The 18552-nt window shown below is 45.0% G+C and overlaps 1 protein-coding gene across 1 annotated transcript in view; it reads right to left on the bottom strand.

The window, feature by feature from the left end:
• Positions 1 to 17342, bottom strand: part of Paqr8 (progestin and adipoQ receptor family member 8) — a 47731-nt gene extending 30389 nt beyond the window's left edge. The window contains exon 1 of the mRNA XM_031366976.1: positions 17200 to 17342. The gene's annotated coding sequence lies outside the window, so the exon portion shown is untranslated. The remainder of the gene's footprint in view (positions 1 to 17199) is intronic.
• Between the last annotated feature and the right edge of the window lie 1210 nt (positions 17343 to 18552).

Genomic DNA, 18552 nt, shown 5'->3' with positions numbered 1-18552 from the left:
AAAGAAAATATCAGACATCCCAGACACAGCCTGGCACGCTCTGTCTGTCTTCCTAGGAAGACTGGGAAGGAGCTAAGACAACCGCAGGTCAAAGTCTGGGTTTGCAAATGGCACGCAGGCTTCACTGTTCTTGTCTTCTGCTATTGCTTGGTAAGAGCTTCTTGAAGTAATGTGGGGTGTCCCAGGCCTCTCCAGGACCTGGAAAGGAAAGGTACTCTGATTGAAATGTCTGCCATAGGCTCTTAAGGGAGGCCACTGTTCAGGGAGCTGTGGCATAAAAGCCGTGATGTCACATCTAATCCCACTCCACTGGCAATAGTGATTTCTCCATTGTTTTTCCCATTAGCCATAGAAATCACATTAATAATAAAAGTTATTGTTGTTTTTTGTTTTTGTTTTATTTTTTTTTGTTGTTTTTATTGGCTTCGTTTTGTTTTTTGTCTTTTTTTTTTTTTTTTTTTTTTTTTTCCCACAGGGTTTCTCTGTGTAGCCCTGGCTGTCCTGGAACTCACTCTGTAGACCAGGCTGGCCTCAAACTCGGAAATCTACCTGCCTCTGCCTCCCAAGTGCTGGGATTAAAGGTGTATGCTGCCACTGCCTGGCTTTAGACTTCTTTTTTTTTTTTTTAACCACAGAAATTACATCAGTAATGAAAGCTATTTAAAAGTACTTTTGACAACCAATATTTAAAGGACACTGGTGTCAGAGCTGCAGAAGACACCTTAGTGGCTACCGTTCTTGCTGAACAAGCATGAGGACCTGGATTTGGATTCTCAGACCCACCTGAAATGTTCCGTCTAGGTTCAAATGAGAGGCCTCTCCAAATCTGAACTGACACCTGATCTCAACCTCTGGCCTCTGCACATATACACGGCACACACTCGCATACCCGTGCACACCCACATATACTACATGCACAGAGAAAAAAGGAGCATGCCTGTTTCCTAGCAAGGATCTCAACTGAGGAACTAGTTGGCATATTTCATGAAGGATGTGGATGGAATTTGTTCTCAGCCTCAAGAGCACCATGACAGAGTACACCTTGTGGTCTGCCACAGCGAGGGTAGTAAGAATGCACTGGACAGCCCTCCAGCAGTTATACACCCTCTGTGATGGGGACTGGGCAGGTAAGAGGACAAGAGAAGAAATACTGATTCAAGAATTGGCAAATGAGCTGGGCAGTGGTGGCGCATACCTTTAATCCAAGCACTTGGGAGGCAGAGGCAGGCGGATTTCTGAGTTCTATGCCAGCCTGGTCTACAGAGTGAGTTCCAGGACAGCCAGGGCTGCACAGAGAAACCCTGTCTTGATAAAACAAACAAACAAAAACAAAAAAGGAGAATTGGCAAATGACAGTGATCTCAATAACAAAAGGAAGCAGAGAGTGAAAGTGCAGCTTGGTTGATGGAGAGAACAAGATTCTAGCTTCTTAAATCCGAGGCAAGCCTAAGTGTTTTGACCAATCGATAAATACGATTTACTCTCCGCTCTGTTCTGAAGGGTGCGATGGATCAAGTGGATGCCTTTCAAGGGAAGAATCATGGTTCTTTGTGGGTTTATCCACCCTCCTGGTCTTCTCTACCTCAGGCCTCAATGCTTAGGAGGGGCCTGCCAGGTCAGGTCTCTGGATGGGTAGATTTCGCCTCGCTGGATCTTCTTTGTTTTGTCAGCCAGCTGACTCCCAGGTGGGGAGACATTTCTGGCATTGAAAGCAGTACACAGCAGGCAAGAGGCCCGAGAAAGGGCCAAGGAACCAAGGCAGCCATGTGACGGCAAACACACAATTAGCAGTGCTACAGACAAACTGAAAAGATTCAGTGGGAAGCCCAACTGGCTTGCTCTGCCAAAAGAGAAAAGCAAAGGAAAATTCATTTGAAAAGAAACCTTTTCGTTCCCTTGGTAGCGGCAGCCAATGGAAGTCACATTTCCTACTACGTCTGTCCCTTCTCAGTGTGAATTTCTCCAACATTTCAAACTCTCACAATGAGAGTCTGACTGCTTTCCTCAATGCTCCTTACTCAATAGAATCCATTAATATTTCAAGCTGGTCCTGGGGATGACACCGGAGCCTCTCATAGACATTCTGTCTGGATGTTCTTACAGAGACCCAGTTAGCAGCAATGGCTGGGTAACTGAATTCCTGGAAACCAATATGGTGGCACGTGTCAGAGGTTTGAGGGATTACAGGCATATGAAACAATGGAATTAAAAATTGTTCCATGAAGTCTCTTCCTACCCTATGCTGCTGATGAATTCAGGAAACCACTGATTACAATTCAGTCGGCACTAGAACCTCTTTAATTCCGTCTTTAAGGAATTCGGTCCCAGCCCTGGCAGTTTGCTCCTAGGAAGATCCAATCCTTTAGTGTGAGGATGAGCTACAGCAATGGGGGCTGACTATATGGTGCTTGGTTAGCAGGACAGGCTCTAGAGCTAGGCAGCATTAGCTCAGTGTCTCTGACACTTCTAAGCTGGGTGACCTGAGCTAGTCTGTTAAGCTTGTAGCCTAACTGTGTCTTTATGACACGGATCATAATGGCACCCCATTAATAGGGCTGTTGTGAAGGTGAAAAAAAATTATAACTAGTCCTTATCTTTTAAATCACATTTTACAAGATTGACAAGTGATATTTGGGGTATACTTTGAAATAATCTGGAGGTAAAGTACATAAAAACAAACAAACAAACAAAAACCCTTGGCAGGCTGGGCACCAAGTCATACACCTTTAAATCCAGCACTCAGGAAGCAGAGGCAGTTCTGTGAGTTCAAGGCCAACATGGTTTACATAGTGAGTTCCAGGACAGCTAGGGAAATGTAGAGACACCCTGTCTTAAACCCCCTTCCTCCCAAAAGTAGAAGAAGGAAGGAAGGAAGGGAGGAAGGAAGGAAGGAAAGAAGGGAGGAAGGAAGGAAGGAAGGAAGGAAGGAAGGAAGGAAGAAAGGAAGGAAACTTGGCTAGAGTTATCCAGATTGGGTGAGAACCTGGAGAGAAGGTTGTTACCATTCTGTCCCAAAATATTTATAATACCAATTTAAGAAAGAGAATGTAGTACATTAAAACTCTTCAAATACAGCATACACATGTGCTCAATAAATGTTATCTGTTAGAGATCGCGGGGAATCTCAAAGGCTTTATTCACAATTACAGAGTCATCAGGCATTGGGCCTGCCTCTGGGCATCTGCACAAAAGCACATGGGCAAGCGCACAGCAAGCTTCACTGTCACTTGAGGCCACCCACGATGGCCCAGGCTTTCTGGTTTGGAAGTTAGCTAACTCAACTGAATTCATTAAGTATTAATAATACCAGGTCCATACACAATTGCAAAGAGCTAGAGATTCACTGTGTCTTCAAACAGTTGTTACCCAAACCCAAAGCAAAGCACTCCTAGATTCCAATGGCTTGTACAGCTCTTTGACACCCAGGTCTGAGGGATTATAGGCATATGAAATAATGGAATAAAAAATGTTCTGTGAAGTCTCCCTCCTAACCCTGCCCGATGGTGCTGATGGATTCAGGGAACCACTGATACCCCCAATTCAGTGGGCACCAGAACCTCCTTAACTTTTGGGATGTCTTAGATAAGGTGCTTAGCTGGACAGGAAGCCCTACCCTGTCATAATTCTAGGTTGGATAGTCAGGGAGCATTTAACTTAAAATTAAATCCGCATTTTTAAATGCCATGCCCCATAATTATGAAAGAATTTAAAGAACCAGCCCTGGTACAGACCAGCTTGGGCTCTTTTGAAAACTGGGATGACCACTCTCTTCACAAGTTGCTACAGGAGTTGAGCAAATTAGAGAAAATACAAAGAAAGGACGTTGTACCAAGCCTGGAACACCACAGTTGCTTAGGACATGTTCCTGTGTGGTGCCTTCATACAGGAATGGCCATATTATTATCTTCTTTGGAATTCAGTTAGCACTTAAACCCAGTGGTTCTCCAAGCATAGAGACTTATCATATAATTACAGACTGTTTTCTCATTCGGAAGTCAAGATTTTTACCGAGCTGCAATGTCTACACAGAGTCTATTGAGTGAATGACTATAGTATTGTCATGGGTGCCTGTTTGTCCTCCTCTATGTAATCCCCACTTCTTTACATGTCTTGTGACAGTGTGTTTCTTATACAAAAAGAAAAAGTATACATAAAGTGTAAAGAGAAACACATGGCCCAATTCAAGTCTGCAAACCACTGTTATTCTGATGTGTGTGAATGTATGTGTGTATGTATATGTGTGTGTGAATAAATGTGTGTGTATGTGTGAATGTATGTGTGTATATGTGTATGTGTGTGTTAATGTGTGTGTATGTGTGTGAATGTGTGGGTATATGTATGTGAATGTGTGCATGTATGTGTGAATGTATGTGTGTTTGTAAATGTACGTGTGTAAGTGTATGTGGGTGAATTTGTGTGTATGTGTGAATGTATGTATCTGTGTGTATATGTGTCTGTGTGTATATGTGTCTGTGTGTGAATGTGTGTGTGTGAATGTATGTGTGTATGTGTGAATATATGTGTGTATGTAAGTGTATGTGTGTAAGTGTATGTATGTAAATGTGTGTATATGTGTGAATGTATGTGTGTGGATGTATGTGTGTATATGTGTGAATGTGTATATGTGTGTGAATGTGTGTGTATATGTGAATGTGTGTGTAAGTGTGAATGGGTGTGTATGTGTAAATGTGTATGTGTATGTGTATGTGGATGAAATAAGACTGGAGCACCCTTAGCAAAAATTTTAGAGGTCTTTGCTTCTCTAAGAAGCTGAGGCATACTGAAAAATCTTTATCTTACTCTTACCAGTAATCACTCCTTCTTCTTTTGTCTTCGTTTATCTTTCTGTATAGCAATCCTGACTTCCCAAAATCACACTCCTCTTCAAAAACGCATTGCAGGCTGGTATGCGTCTTCCTCCTCTCTGAATCACTAGAACCCGGAACTATGTATCGGTTCGTTTGTTTTGCTTTTGAGAAGGAACCTCTTGTAACCTTAAATTTGCTGTTTAGTAGATGACCTTGGATTCCTGTTCCTCTTGAGTCTCACTCCTAAGTGCTGGCATTACAGTGCCACTCCAGCCTTGAGCATTATATGCATTCTTAAGTTTTGATTTTATTTATTATTAGTGTGTATGTGCTTATGTGAATTCCGTGTGTGTAAGCATGTGCTTATGCATGCCATGATGCTCCTGCGGAGGTCGGAGGACAACTTTCAATTGTCGGTTTTCTCTTTCCACTGGGGATCACACCTAGATCTGTCTGATTTGCACAGCACTTTTACCTACCAAGCCATCTCACCAGGTCCCAAACAATAATTTTTAATGAACAGCTTCCTTTCCCTTTCCTTTCTCCACTCAACTGCAGAAGAGAATTTAGATCTTCAGCCTGGTTTTGTGAAGTCTCATGTAGCTGAGCACTAACTTGTAAACCCATAGAGTAAGCATGCAACACATGGAGCGTTATAGAGGACATGGAAACCAAGGCCTGCTTCAGGCCTGCAGCGTGCACGCCCTTCATTTCTGCCTTCTGTACTATCCCTGAAGCTGTCGCATCATCAAGAACAACAAAACCCGCTCTCCATCCAAATGCTACCTTTCTGGGGCTGTTTTTCCTGCACTAGATTCTGAGCACAGAGATCACACTGAAGTTGCCTTTGCCTTAACGGCATGGCACAGAATCTTCTACCACAGCCTCACAGCCCAACACACGGTGCTTAAGTCTAATGTTTCCTTTTTTCATTCATGAGGAAAAACTGGAGTCCTTGCATCTTACAGGCTCCTGGTGTGCATGCGTACATACATGTATGCATTGGGTTTTGTGTGTGTGTGTGTGTGTGTGTGTGTGTGTGTATAAGAGAGAGACAGACAGACAGAGAGACAGGGACAGACACACAGAGGGATGTGTTTCTTAAATCATATTGTCGCTTACTGTGTCTAGCTCACTGTTAGGTACCTATTAAGTGGTCAAAACCCCTGTAGATGAACTGGAATTTCTTGCCTGAAGCTCACCTTTGCTGCCTGATGCCATTTATACCTCAACAGTACAGATTTCCCTTATCTTCTGCTACCTCTGTGTAGGAGTGACTCTTTAGCTTCAGAGATCTAAAACTATTAACATCCCAGATGAAACAGAAAACCATCAGTGAGGCTGGGCCTGGTGGCACAGGCTTGTGGTTCCAGATAGTTGAGAGGATGGGGAAGATTGAAAGTTGGGGGTGAGGATGTAGATTATACAGAAAAGGGGAGGAAGGAGAGGAGGTCAGGAGCCCTGTGAATTAGGGGAGGTGGGGGTGCAACCTGAGAAATACCAATAGCATTTCCTGAATGAATCCACACCTCTGTGCAGAGACCTGATGAACCAAACCTTCCAGAAAGGCTACCCAGCATTCATCGCCCTCTGGAATTTGACTGCATGGCATTTTACTACCGTAGCCTCAGTCTTAGCCCATACAGAAAATGAACTCCCCTTTCCTGGCAGCTCAAGAGAACACTGTACACGCCGTTGCTTTGCTTAGGTGCAGAACTAGGAAGGCAAGGTGGGATTTCTGCACCAGAGTCATTTTGCAGAACATAAATTTGGTAATTTGTGTAGCCTTGCCTTCCATTTTCGATTTCACATTACCCTCTGCTTAGAGTTTCTTCAACGCTATCATGAACAAGTTCACAACAAAACACGAAGACAGCTTTTCCCAATAAAAGGCTTCATTCCCCCACAGAGCCATTGACCGTAGGCAGAGGATGTATATGAATTCCCCTTCCCTCCGCAGTCAGTTTGAGGAGGCACAGCCTTCCTCCAGTTTCTCTGGCTCCTCCTTCAGCCCTCATGGATATTCTCTTGGACTAAAAAGAGTAGATTCTAATAGATGGGCCAAGTACACTCTTTTAAGACATTGATGTCTTACTTGTGGATACAGGATCTGTTTTCCTACTTTTTCCGTTTTTAATTTTTGACATTAGCTGAGAAGGGCTAATGTCACCTCTGCTGCTAGCTGTATTTCAAGAGCAACAACCAAAAAAGCCTCTTAAATCAGTAACCCTCACTCTGGGCTCCTCAGCTTCACAAAGCCCTTGGGAGGCAGGGGCTGATTAAAACCAGCAATCAGCTTGCCTAGACTGGGAGCTACATCATGGTCATTTGGGTTAGCTCTTCTTAAAATCCGAATGATTATTATACCTGTTGTGTATTAAAATCATGATTACTACTAATTTATTCACTCAGTGACTACTGCTCTGATACGGTATTGAATCCTCCTCACATAGAAAAACCAGTTAGTCTGCAATCGTTTAATCTTTATTGTTAACTTGACTTCAGAGCCACTGGAGAGAGAGAGCTGCACCTCTGGACCCGCCTATGACGGTGGTTCCAAAGGGTTCACCTAACTACCCTACCCTGAAATGGACATAACCACCCCATGGCCATCCCAGAGCCAATAAAAGGGGGGGGGTAGCAGAAAGCAAGCTGAGCCCCCACCTTTCCTTTATCTCCCTTTCTCTGCCGCTTGACTGCAGATGCAGTGTGACTGGCTGCCCCATGCTCCTGATGCCAGGCTTCCTGGGCATGATGGACTGGCTGTACCTCTAAAGATAAACTCTTTCTTCCTTTTTATTTTCCTAATTGTGTGGGAGCTGGAGGAAAGATGAATATAGGTATGTGCCCGTGTATGTGTGTGAGTGTATGTGTGCTTGTGTATGTGTGCACATGTGTGTGGGTGCACACACCTGTGTACGAACTTGCAGAAACCCAGAAGTCAATATGGAGCACCATCTTCTATTCCCCCCTCGTCTTACTTTTGGACCTGGAGCTCAATGTTTCAGCTAGTGAGCAAGACCCCAGCAATCTGCAAGTCTCTAACCACCTACCTCCCAGCACTAGGGTTAGAGATACACAGTGCGACATCTGGCTTTGATGTGGGTTCCCGGGATCTGAACTCCTCGGGTCTTCATGCGTCTTCCTCAGCAAGCATGAGACCTACTGAACAATCCCCGTGCTCCTCTTCTTTCCGTCAGCTATTTCATCACAGCATTGTTGGTAGTAAACTAATGGAGTCTGTTAGCCCTGTCGATGTTCTGCAAGCTTATGGTGCCCCACTAGGCACAGAAGAAAGAAATGTCGTCTTTTATCTCAAAAGGCTTACCCCAACCTGACTGTCCAACTTGCTTACCTTGTTACAGAGAGCAGTTCCTTCATCTTTGGGGAAGAGTCCTTTTTAATGGAATGTAAGGTAATAGGACATTTAAGTAAGCTATTGTAAACTTCTCAATAGGTAAATAACTACTGCCCCACTTTTTACTGGCAGTCTTAGCTCTCTGTGCACAAACCATGATATATTAAAGACAAAGAAGAAACTATTTGGGGGTTGGGGGAGGGGGAAAAGGGGACCAGAAAGAAGGGGAGAGATGGGAAAAGGAGGACAGGGAGCCCCAAAATGTATTTTCTCCACTTGACTCTGAAGGACAGTGTTGTTACAAAGTGATCCCTACACTGTAGCCTCTAGAGAAGCAGAGATTGAATTTCTGCTCATTATTTGATCCACAGTGTTTACTGTAGACCCTGGCCCTTGGCAGGCCCTTTAAATTTGACGAATGAGTGAGGGAATGAGTAAGTTTTCCTGTGGTCTCCAGACCACTGGGAAGTCCATCAAAAATCTCACATCAGGGCTGGCAAACGGCTCAAAGAACAGCCAGAAGATCTAAATTTAATCCCTGGAATCCACAGACAAGTGTGGTGGCAAGTACCTGTAACCTGAGCCTCCCTAGAGCGAGGCGGAGAACTTATATAGAGAAACCAGAGAATTTCTTTGGGAGCTCCTGGGCCAGCCAGCCTGGAGTGCAGGACTCAGCCTCCCCATAACAAGAGAGACTACCTCAGCAAGGCGGAAGGTGAGACCTGACTACAGAAAGGTGCTGTCTGACGTCCCCATGCATGCATTGACACTCACACAGTTGCACTTACACACAGAAACACCAGGCCAGCCATATCTACCGCTCAAGTTCCAGGACAGCCAAGGCTACACATAGAAGCCCTGACTTGAAAAACCAGTAAGAGCAACAATAGCCTGAGTAGTGGAGGGCTCTGCTTTTTTCAAGTCAGTAGAGAACAGCAGGCCCCAGCCACTTATAGTACAATTCAGTAATTTAAAAAAGCCACAGGTCCTCAGGACATTTTCCCTCCTACTTGCTGAGGAGTCTAGAGGTTAGAGACACATTAACACAGGATTATAGAGGCTTCAGAGAGCATGGCTCAGACTTCCATCTGAGCTGCCTTTTAGATAAGTCACAGACTCTGATCTCAGACTCTTTGTCTATGAAACGGAACCGTTGATAACACTTCCCATGTGACAGGGCTGTCTTGAGAATGAAGTGAAATGATATAAAATCACCGCCGGACACTAGTTGGTGCTCAGCCATGGGCAATTATTTAACAGCGAGGAAGCTAACTAGCCCTCTGCTAGCAGTCTCCTTCCTTGTAGGATCTGTTTAGTCAAAAGAGGTACAAAGATATGGCAGGCAGTCCTGCAGCAGGGTCTCTGTGACCTTCCCCCCCTAATTATTGTTATTTTGACAAATTTATTATGATCATCAGACCTACGTTGGGGAGAAAAATTAGGAGCCAGTGAGATGTTCAGAAGGTAAAAACCCTTTCCACCAAGCCTCGCTCCACACCGGAGAACCTGAGTTCAATCCCCTAGACAGGCGTTGTGTAAGGAGCACCGACTCGCCTCAGTCACTGTCACCTGACTTCAACACATGCGCCATGGCATGCATTGCCCCTCCTCCCAATAAATGAATAAATACAGTTAAAAATTGTTAGAATCACTGTGATAGTGTTGTTGTCCATGCCACACAGGTTGAAGCAAAGCTGTATTGGAGAAGGCTTGAAACTGTTTGACTGATGCACACGCGGAAATAGTAAATAAGGTGAAGTTATTGATGCAAAATAAGTCCTGTAAGGCTCTGAAGCAACGTTTCCCTGACTCCAAGCTCGCATTCTTCTGTCACTAAAACAAAAGCCCGAATGAAGCAATACTTTTAATAGGTGTGTGTGTGTGTGTGTGTGTGTGTGTGTGTATACGTGTCCGTGTGGGTGTATGTGTATATGCACGCCAATGTACATATGGAAGCCAGAGTTCATTCGCTTCAGGCATCTCCTTTCTTGAGACAAGGTCTCTCAGTAGAATTTAGAGCTCACAGATTGGTTAGGCTGGCTAGCCAATGAGCTGCAGGGATCCACTTAGCTCCATGATTCTCCCACTCTCACCACCCAGTACTCGGTTAACAGAGACCACCTTGCCACCATTTCCCACAGATTCTGGGAATTAATGCAAGCCTTCATCATTCCACAATGGGTACCTTAGCAACAGACCCATCTCTCCACCCCTGTCTATTCTATTTTGTTTTCCTCCTCCTCTTCCTCCTCCTCCTCCTCCTCTCCTTCTCTTCCTTCCCCTTCTCCTCCTCCTCTTCTTCCTTCTCCTCTTCCTCCCTCTTCCTCTTCCTCCTCCTCCTTTTCCTCCTCCTCCTTCCCCTCCTCCTCCTCCTCTTCTTCCTCCTCCTCCTTCCCCTCCTCCTCCTTCTTCTTCTCCTCTTCTTCTTCTTTTTCCTCCTTCTCCTCCTCCTTTTTTTTAAACGTTTCTGTTTCTGTTTTTGTTTCTGTTTTGTTTAAAGCAAAAACTCACTGGGTAGCCCACACAGCCTGGAATTCATATTGAGATCTTCTGACTTCAGCTTCCCAAATGTTGAGACATAAACCACCACAACTCAGGCCCTCTTACACACACACACACACACACACACACACACACACACACACACACACACCCTTCACCCAAGCCCCTGCCCAGGTTATTAATTTCACAAGGTAGTGGCCCTTGACTTTCAGAATCATCTGAGAAGCATTCTAAAAATCTGATACCTAGGCCCTACCCAGAGTTTCTCAAAGGAGGGTTGGCCGTGAAGCTGGGGCACTCCCAGGCGTGTCTATTGAGGAGAAGAATCAAAGCCACAGCCCCAGTGGTTTCTAGCTTTAGGCTGAAAAGCCTCTCTTATTTACATCCCTGTCTATGAAGCACCATGCCTTTTCCAGAATGTGCCCTACCTCCCACGTCAGGGTCTCCCCAGAGTAGCTCAGGCTAGTATAGACTTTACAATTCTTTTGTCTCTATCTCCTGCATGTTAGGGTGCACCAATAGGTGTGCACCACCACACCTGCCCTTGGATGCTTTAATATCATCTCCCCTCTGGGCAGCTAAACCTGTAGTGAGAGCTAATCCTTGAAGAGCTAAATGACCTCTTAACTAGATGACTCATGAGAAATCTACCTGTTTAGCTTTCTTCAAGAAACGGAGCTGGAGGCAGGGGAATTGTGATGGCCTTCCTTCCTTTGGAATCACCTAGGAGAAATGCCTATAACCAAGACTCACCCTATGGGTTGGGTATTGTCACGCACTGGGGTTCTAGACTGACTGAAGAGGAAAATAGAGGAAGTGAGCTGAGCAACGGCATACCGGGCTCTCCCCACCGTGCTAATTCCCTTGGTGGACTGTTCTCTCAAACTGTGAGCCAAATAAGCCTTCCTTACACTGCTTTTATTAGATTTATTTATTTATTTATTTATTTTTGCCTCAACAACAAGAAAAGTAGCCGAGCTGATGCAAGAACATTCAGTGAAAGTCACATTAATTCTTGGCACAACAAGTAATTACAAGAGAGAAAAACTTTGCTGGTACATATTCTCAAGACAGCTAGAAAGCACACATAGGAATTCTGGAGAAGCAAAGACCATGTCTCACGGCTCTTTAAACTCCTGCACTTGCTGCTTTCCAACCTAGCTGTCATCGAACACTGAACATTTCATAAAATATGATAATCATCTGATTAAAGTTTTGTAAAATTATTATACCACCTTCCTAGTTTATACCGGGATAGTAATGCTCACAGAGAAATGTAATGTCAACATTTACAAAACAGCTGAGGACTGAATGACAAGCTGTTCTTCCTGGTCATTAAAAAGAAAGCATCGTGAACTCACATTTCAATAAAGAGGAATGTTCATCATAAGCATGCCTCTCAGGACTAGGGCCACTGCTGGTTGGTAGAGCACTTGCACAGCTTTCAGGAGGGCCCTGGCATAATCCCCAGCACCACATGAAAAAGGCACTGGGACAGCAGGTACCTGTAGTTCCAGAATTCATGGTGGAGAAAGGCGGGTCAGAAGTGCAAAGTCATTCACACCTACACAGTGAGTTCTCGGCTAGTCATTTCAAAATATGCTAAGCAAACTATATGTATTTCATTGGAAAGAAGAGAGAGAGAGAGAGAGAGAGAGAGAGAGGGAAGAAGGGAGGGAGAGAGAGAAGGAGGGAAGAAGAGAGAGGATTTTTATTGAATCAGGGTAGGAGAAAAGAGCTACAGAAAAGACTTTTAAATTATTTTTTCCTAGCCAGGCAGTGGTGGCATATGCCTTTAATCCCAGCACTTGGGAGGCAGAGGCAGGCAGATTTCTGAGTTTGAGGCCAGTCTGGTCTACAGAGTGATCCAGGACAGCCAGGGCTATACAGAGAAACCCTGTCTTGAAACACCAAATAAATAAATAAATAAATAAATAAATAAATAAATAAATAAATAAATAAAATGAAAATTACTTTTTCCTTTAAATTTTCACTTACTATTGTAAGCTGTAATATATACCCCTAACAGGAAAGTTCACATTAAAGACATCTAAATTAAAAGTGAAGTAACTGTGGTTGCTTTTAAACCCCATGATTAAAAAAGTTAAAACAAACAAACAAACAAACAAACAAAGCCCAAAGATGTTAGGATGATAAAAATAAATCTTTCTCATTCACATATTAAGTTACAAAGCTCAGCTAAAAAGCATATCATTGTCTAGGAAATGATAGATTTTCACATGAAGTCAAAAGAGTTTTAATACACACCTACTAATAAACAATTTTACTAACAAATATAGCCAGTCTCCACTGAGCACTTATTCTTAGTATTCTGTGTCAGGCAGAAAATTCAGAATTGTTTATGCCCAATCATATTTAATTTTCCTCACAAATGCATACAGTCCATACCTATTACGATTCTCATTTTTAATCATTTCAAAATAGATGTCACTGGAAATTTAAATTATATAGTAGCAACTGAGGTCCAAAGAGGAGAAACAACATGTCTAAGAACACGCCTAGCTCGGAGTTGAGCTGTGGTGGTGTGAAAGCGAAGGAGAAAGAGGATCTATGGTCTGTTTGTTGGCCACTGCATTCACTGTGTGCTCTGGAATCCTAATGCTAAATGCCTTGTCAGAAACCACTCTCTTCCATTTGCCTCTAGACAAAGTTAAAAGTCAAACTCAAAACTCAAGCTCTGGGCCTAAGTATGGGTAAGTATGGCTTTCTGGGTACCTTGGGGGGGTGGTGGGGGTGGTGAGAAAATCAGTCTCTTATTTTGCTGCTTGCAAAGAACTGCCCAGCAAACTGAAAAGAGCACCAAGGTGAAAAGAGACTTTTTTTTTCACATGCCCTAATACATTATAAAGTATACTAATTAAGTGATATCTCTAAGCTAATTTTTTTCTGTACATACTCGAGATACCCAAATGAAGGTAGTACTCGTATTGATTTGGGTTTTGTTGTTGCTGTTGTTGTTGTTGAGATGGCCTCCCTATGTAGTCTGGCTTGAGCTCGCTATAGAGATCAGGCTACCCTCAAACTAATAGAGATACATGTGTTTCCACTTCCCTGATGATAGGACTAAAGGCATGTGCTACCACATCTGGCTAATTTGGACCTAAATGTCTCCCAGTGGCTTCCTTCTAGAATGTTTGCCCTGCAGTATTGGGAGATGGTGGGGAAACAGTTAATGGGGGAATCCCTTTAAAAGGCCAGGCCCTGCCCCCCCCATTACTTACTACCACGAGGGGAGCAGCTTTATCCTGCAATATAGTTCCAGTCCTGCCATTCTGTCCTTTCACAAACCCAAATCAATTGGGCCAAGTAGACAAAAACAAAACAAAACAAAACAAAAACAAAAAAACAAAACAAACAAACAAACAAACAAACAAAAAACCTTCCAAAGCAGTGGTTCTCAACCTGTGGGTCTGGACCCCACTGGGGGGTGTCACTTATCAGACATCCTGTATATCAGATATTTACGTTGCGAGTCATAACAGCGGCAGAATTACAGTTACACAGCAGCAGCGAAGTGATTTTATGGTTGGGGTCACAACACAACGCTAGGAGCTCTGTCGAAGGGTCCCAGCCTTAGGAAGGTTGAGAAGCACCACTCTGCGGCTTCCCTAGGTTGCTCCTCCTTGCTTCTAAGTTGATTATCTCTGGGTGTTTGTTGCTGTCCTAAGTCTGCAGCTTCTGGGTAAGCGCTGATTTAAAAAAAAAAAAGAAAGAAAGAAAGAAAAAGCTGCATGTTTACGGGAAGCCCTCCTTTGAATTGCTAAAACCTTCAAGGGAATTGTCACTGTTTTCATACTTTATGTTATAACCCCAGTTCTCCAGAAGCTCAGGCTGGCCTCATTCTGCCTTGGACTCTGCCAACTGCAGGTTTGCAGGCACCGGGGGCAAGCAGAAAAATGTGCTGCAGAATCTGAAGGCAGGTCCAAGGCAGGCACTCTGGGACGATTCTCAGCAATGACAGCATCACTCCATTGAGTACCCAGCTTGCCAAGGGAATGCTTTTGAAAGGGGAGAAATACGCATCTGAATGCATCCATACAGACATATTTATTTTAATGCTCGGCTTAAAAAATGAAAGCATCGGCTGGCTTTATGTCAAAATGAGCAAATACACTGCTTGCAATAATGATATTGCAGATCTTGAATGGTCAGGCCGTTCAAGAAGGTCTATGGACGCGCTCTGCGAAGCAAAGTGCGTTCCGCTCAGATAATAGTGTTTTGCAAAGAAAACGTGCTTTTCCTGTACATTTGCATAGTTCTTAAAGCTTTCCCTTTCCTGAAAGAAAAAGGAAACATGAAAACAAAAGCAAAAGAAAATTTAAAAAGCAACACTAACATCCTCAACAACAAAACAACAACAACAACAAAAACCACACTGGGCTACCCAGGGTGGCACACAGTCCCAGTACTAGGGAGACAGAAGCAGGTGGGTTTTTATAAATTCAAGGCCAGCCTGGTCTGCGTCCTGAATTCCTGGCCAGCCAGAAATACACAAAAGACCCTGTCTCAAAACAAACCAAAAAACACACCTACCAAATGTTAGCTTCCAAATAGCTCTAGGGGGTTGGGGCTGTAGTCAGAGATGGAGTACTTGCTTAGCATGTGCTAGGCTCAGTATTTAATCCCCTGCATTATATATATATATATATATCCTAAACTTCTAAGTGTGTTGACACATACTTCTAATCCCAATACTTGGGACATGGAGGCAGAAGGATTAGCTACATAGTTAAGTTTGAGACCAAAACTGGGCTGAATGAGACCTTGTCAAAAAAAAAAAAAGTTAAAAAGCAAAACAAAACAAAAACCCTCAACTTTCTTCGGGAGTGGCCATCTCAGTATATGCCAGAGGATGAACCTGTCCTCACAGCCTAGAAGCAAAGATATTCTTTCCCAAACCCAAGTACCTTCCAACGCAAAGAAATCACAGAGAAAAACTATGAATCTGTTGTCACACCCAAATAAACTACTCACCACAAATAATCAGCCACAAATATATGGCAGGTCAACAAGATGTTCAACATTAATTTAACTAAATGAAACGACTTGTACACCCAAGATAAACAAAAGAGAACAGGGCATGCTTAGGTCATGTTTTTTAGATATGCATGTAGACTCCTACCCTCTGATCTCAGAGGATAGACCAGTACAAGGTTGGGACAGCCCAGAGATGGGAGCAGATCATGAATAACCTTAACAGGGGAATTGTAGATGGTGCCTTCTGTAAAGGTAACTTCCTACTAGCTGCGGGAGACCGAACCTTCACTCATACAAACACGGACTACGGGACACTCGAACGCTAAAGTTTGCCTGTGGAATTCTGTGTGCCTGTTGACCTCCCTCGGAAGCTGTCTCTCGCTGGTCAAGAACAAATAGCACCTATAGATGACAACGCGCTACACACACCTACATCATGAGCTCTGCACAAAGCAGACAAGGTGGATAGCCCATGTGTATCGGAAATCTCACTCCGTGACTATTCGTTTCACCATAGTCTCTTCTCGTCGCATCCCCAAAAGGAAAGCAATTTCTAACCCAAGTCAGAAATATGAGGTGCAACGTAAGCAAGACAAAGTGCTCAGCGGGACCAAGGGTCTTTCTAGTATCACTGGGTACCTACAACTACTCAAAAAGTTGAGACAGTTGGCTGCCTCTTGCTCCTGACAATTTTGATCACCCTTCCACCCCAACACTCCTGGACTCGCGAATGCTGGGTCCCCACTTGTCCTGTCTTAGGTTCCTCAATCTGCTCTCAAGGGAATAAATACCCTCTTGAGGTGTTTCATGGCTGAGATCCTCCCAGTACAGTCCCGCCGGCCACCTCCGATCCTTTGTGCTTTCCCATTCCTCGGTCCACCATAGCCCCTAAATCAGCAACCTACAGCTTTCAGCACAACTCTCTCTCGGTGTCTCCTTGGAGAATCCCGTTCCATCCCATCGTTCCATCTTCCTTAAGGAGGAGCTCATCCCTCTCTCACCTTACTCTTTCCGGGGGTTCCCCTCTCGGGCACCCCCTTCCGCCCTGTTCTTCCTCTGCTCGGCATTCCCCTCCGGGATTCCGTTCCCCTCTGCCCTGTGGAGGGCGCCCCAAGAATGCGCACAGGACTACCCCTCCTTTGCATCCTTCCTCTCCTGTTCTCTGGGCTCAGACACCCACAATTCACGGTCGTGACATCAACTCCAAACCCCCGCTCCCCAAGCTTCTCACCATCGCAGTCCGGATTCCCTAGCCCCAGCCCTTCAGGGTTCTGCAGCTCCCCAACTCCACAGTCCGGACTGTCTGCTCTGCATTCTAAAAACCGATAATAAAACTCTAACATCGGGTCCCAGCCCAGGCCCTTACGTTTGGGGCACCTGGCAAAGCGGGTCTACATCCTCCCTGTAGGTCGGGTCAGGCGCTTCTCTATGGCGAGGTCCTGACATCCCCGCCTCCCGGCTCTGGCAGAGGCTCCCCAGCATCTCAGTGGAGACCCGCACCCTGCCCGCCCCCCACCTACAACCGAGACTTACGAACACCAAGCGCGGCCGAGCTCCTGCAGCCCAGCTCCGCCAGCCTTACTCCCGACTCCGGCTCCGGGAGAGCTCCTTCCGAGCCGCCCGGACCGCCGAGGGCTCTGCACCCGAGAGCGGCCGGGAGGAGGGGACAACCCGGACGGCGACGCCCAGCTCCGCCCTTTCCCGGCCCAGGGGAGGGCTGCCCAGCCGGGTGCACACTCGACTGCTTCAGCCACCGCAGCCGAGGAAGTTGACTGACGCCGCTTCCTTCCACCCTTCCACCCACCTTTAGACCCTCTCACCCACCCCCAGCCCCTTTTAACTGCAAACCCCTCGGGGGGTTGAGACAGCCAGGGATGAGGTTTGCACTCTGTGTTCTTTCCCAAAACCATTTTCTAAATCCCTTGGGGGAAAAGGGAGGAGGGGGGCGGAGAATAACAAACTTCATCTGCCATTTCCAATCCTGACCTTCGTTTCTCTCATTGCTCGAGGGTGAACTCAGTATAATGCCCACGGAATCCCGCTGTGTGCCCCATGAAGGCACACCCCAGTGCAAGACTCATATTTTTGCTATGGTTGCATGTGTGAGTGCATCATACATGCCTCTGGACACATGTATGCCGTGCCAAGCAGACCCCTCTACACACCCCTCACCCCCCATGTAACCTCCATCCACTAAGTCCACCCACTGTGACTGGAGTTGTTCTTCACCCATAATGCACCCTGTATGCATCATGATTTTCTTTTTAATCCATTTAGGAACCAGGACCATCAGTTAACAAATCGAATTGGCTTTGCTGTTGAAAAGGAAAAAAGGGAATGGAAAGGTCAGATCCAGAGAAGGTGACCTGTATCATGCCACCTGTAGGAAGGAGGCCCATCTTCGCTACTGTTGTGAGACTGGTTTAGACTGAGTTTCGGCTCTTTTCGTTTAAACCCACCCTGTTCCAGGGAAGAATCTAACCATGTTTTTACCATTCCCAATATTTAAATAAAAAAAAAATCTGTTATTTGATGTATCTTCAGCAAAAAACCTGGAAGCAAAATGAACCGTTCATACAGTGGGATTATGTTCACTCTATAAATGAAGACGTTTGGAAGCTGGGATGTGATGTGGCAGGTGGAAGCAGATTCGGACCCCGAGAGAGTCCAGAAACCTGTCTCAGTGCCAAGGCTTTACCCCACAGGACAGTGACCAGGTATGCAAAGGCAGGGGTGCGAAAGCTCAGGAGGCACTGTGCCGCTCTGCTGCCTTAGCTTGTGCTTCAGCCCAGAGATGTCCAGGCTGCTCTTGTACCCCGGGAAGCTGTGGCCTTCCATATTAGCAAGTATTTTTTTTTTATTTTAGCCAGGGACTTCAGCTGTAAA

The sequence above is a fragment of the Mastomys coucha genome, unplaced genomic scaffold (assembly GCF_008632895.1).
Source record: "Mastomys coucha isolate ucsf_1 unplaced genomic scaffold, UCSF_Mcou_1 pScaffold14, whole genome shotgun sequence".
Classification (NCBI taxonomy): domain Eukaryota; kingdom Metazoa; phylum Chordata; class Mammalia; order Rodentia; family Muridae; genus Mastomys; species Mastomys coucha.
Note: the sequence above shows the minus strand (reverse complement) of the source record. Positions and strands in the feature narration are given on the sequence as shown.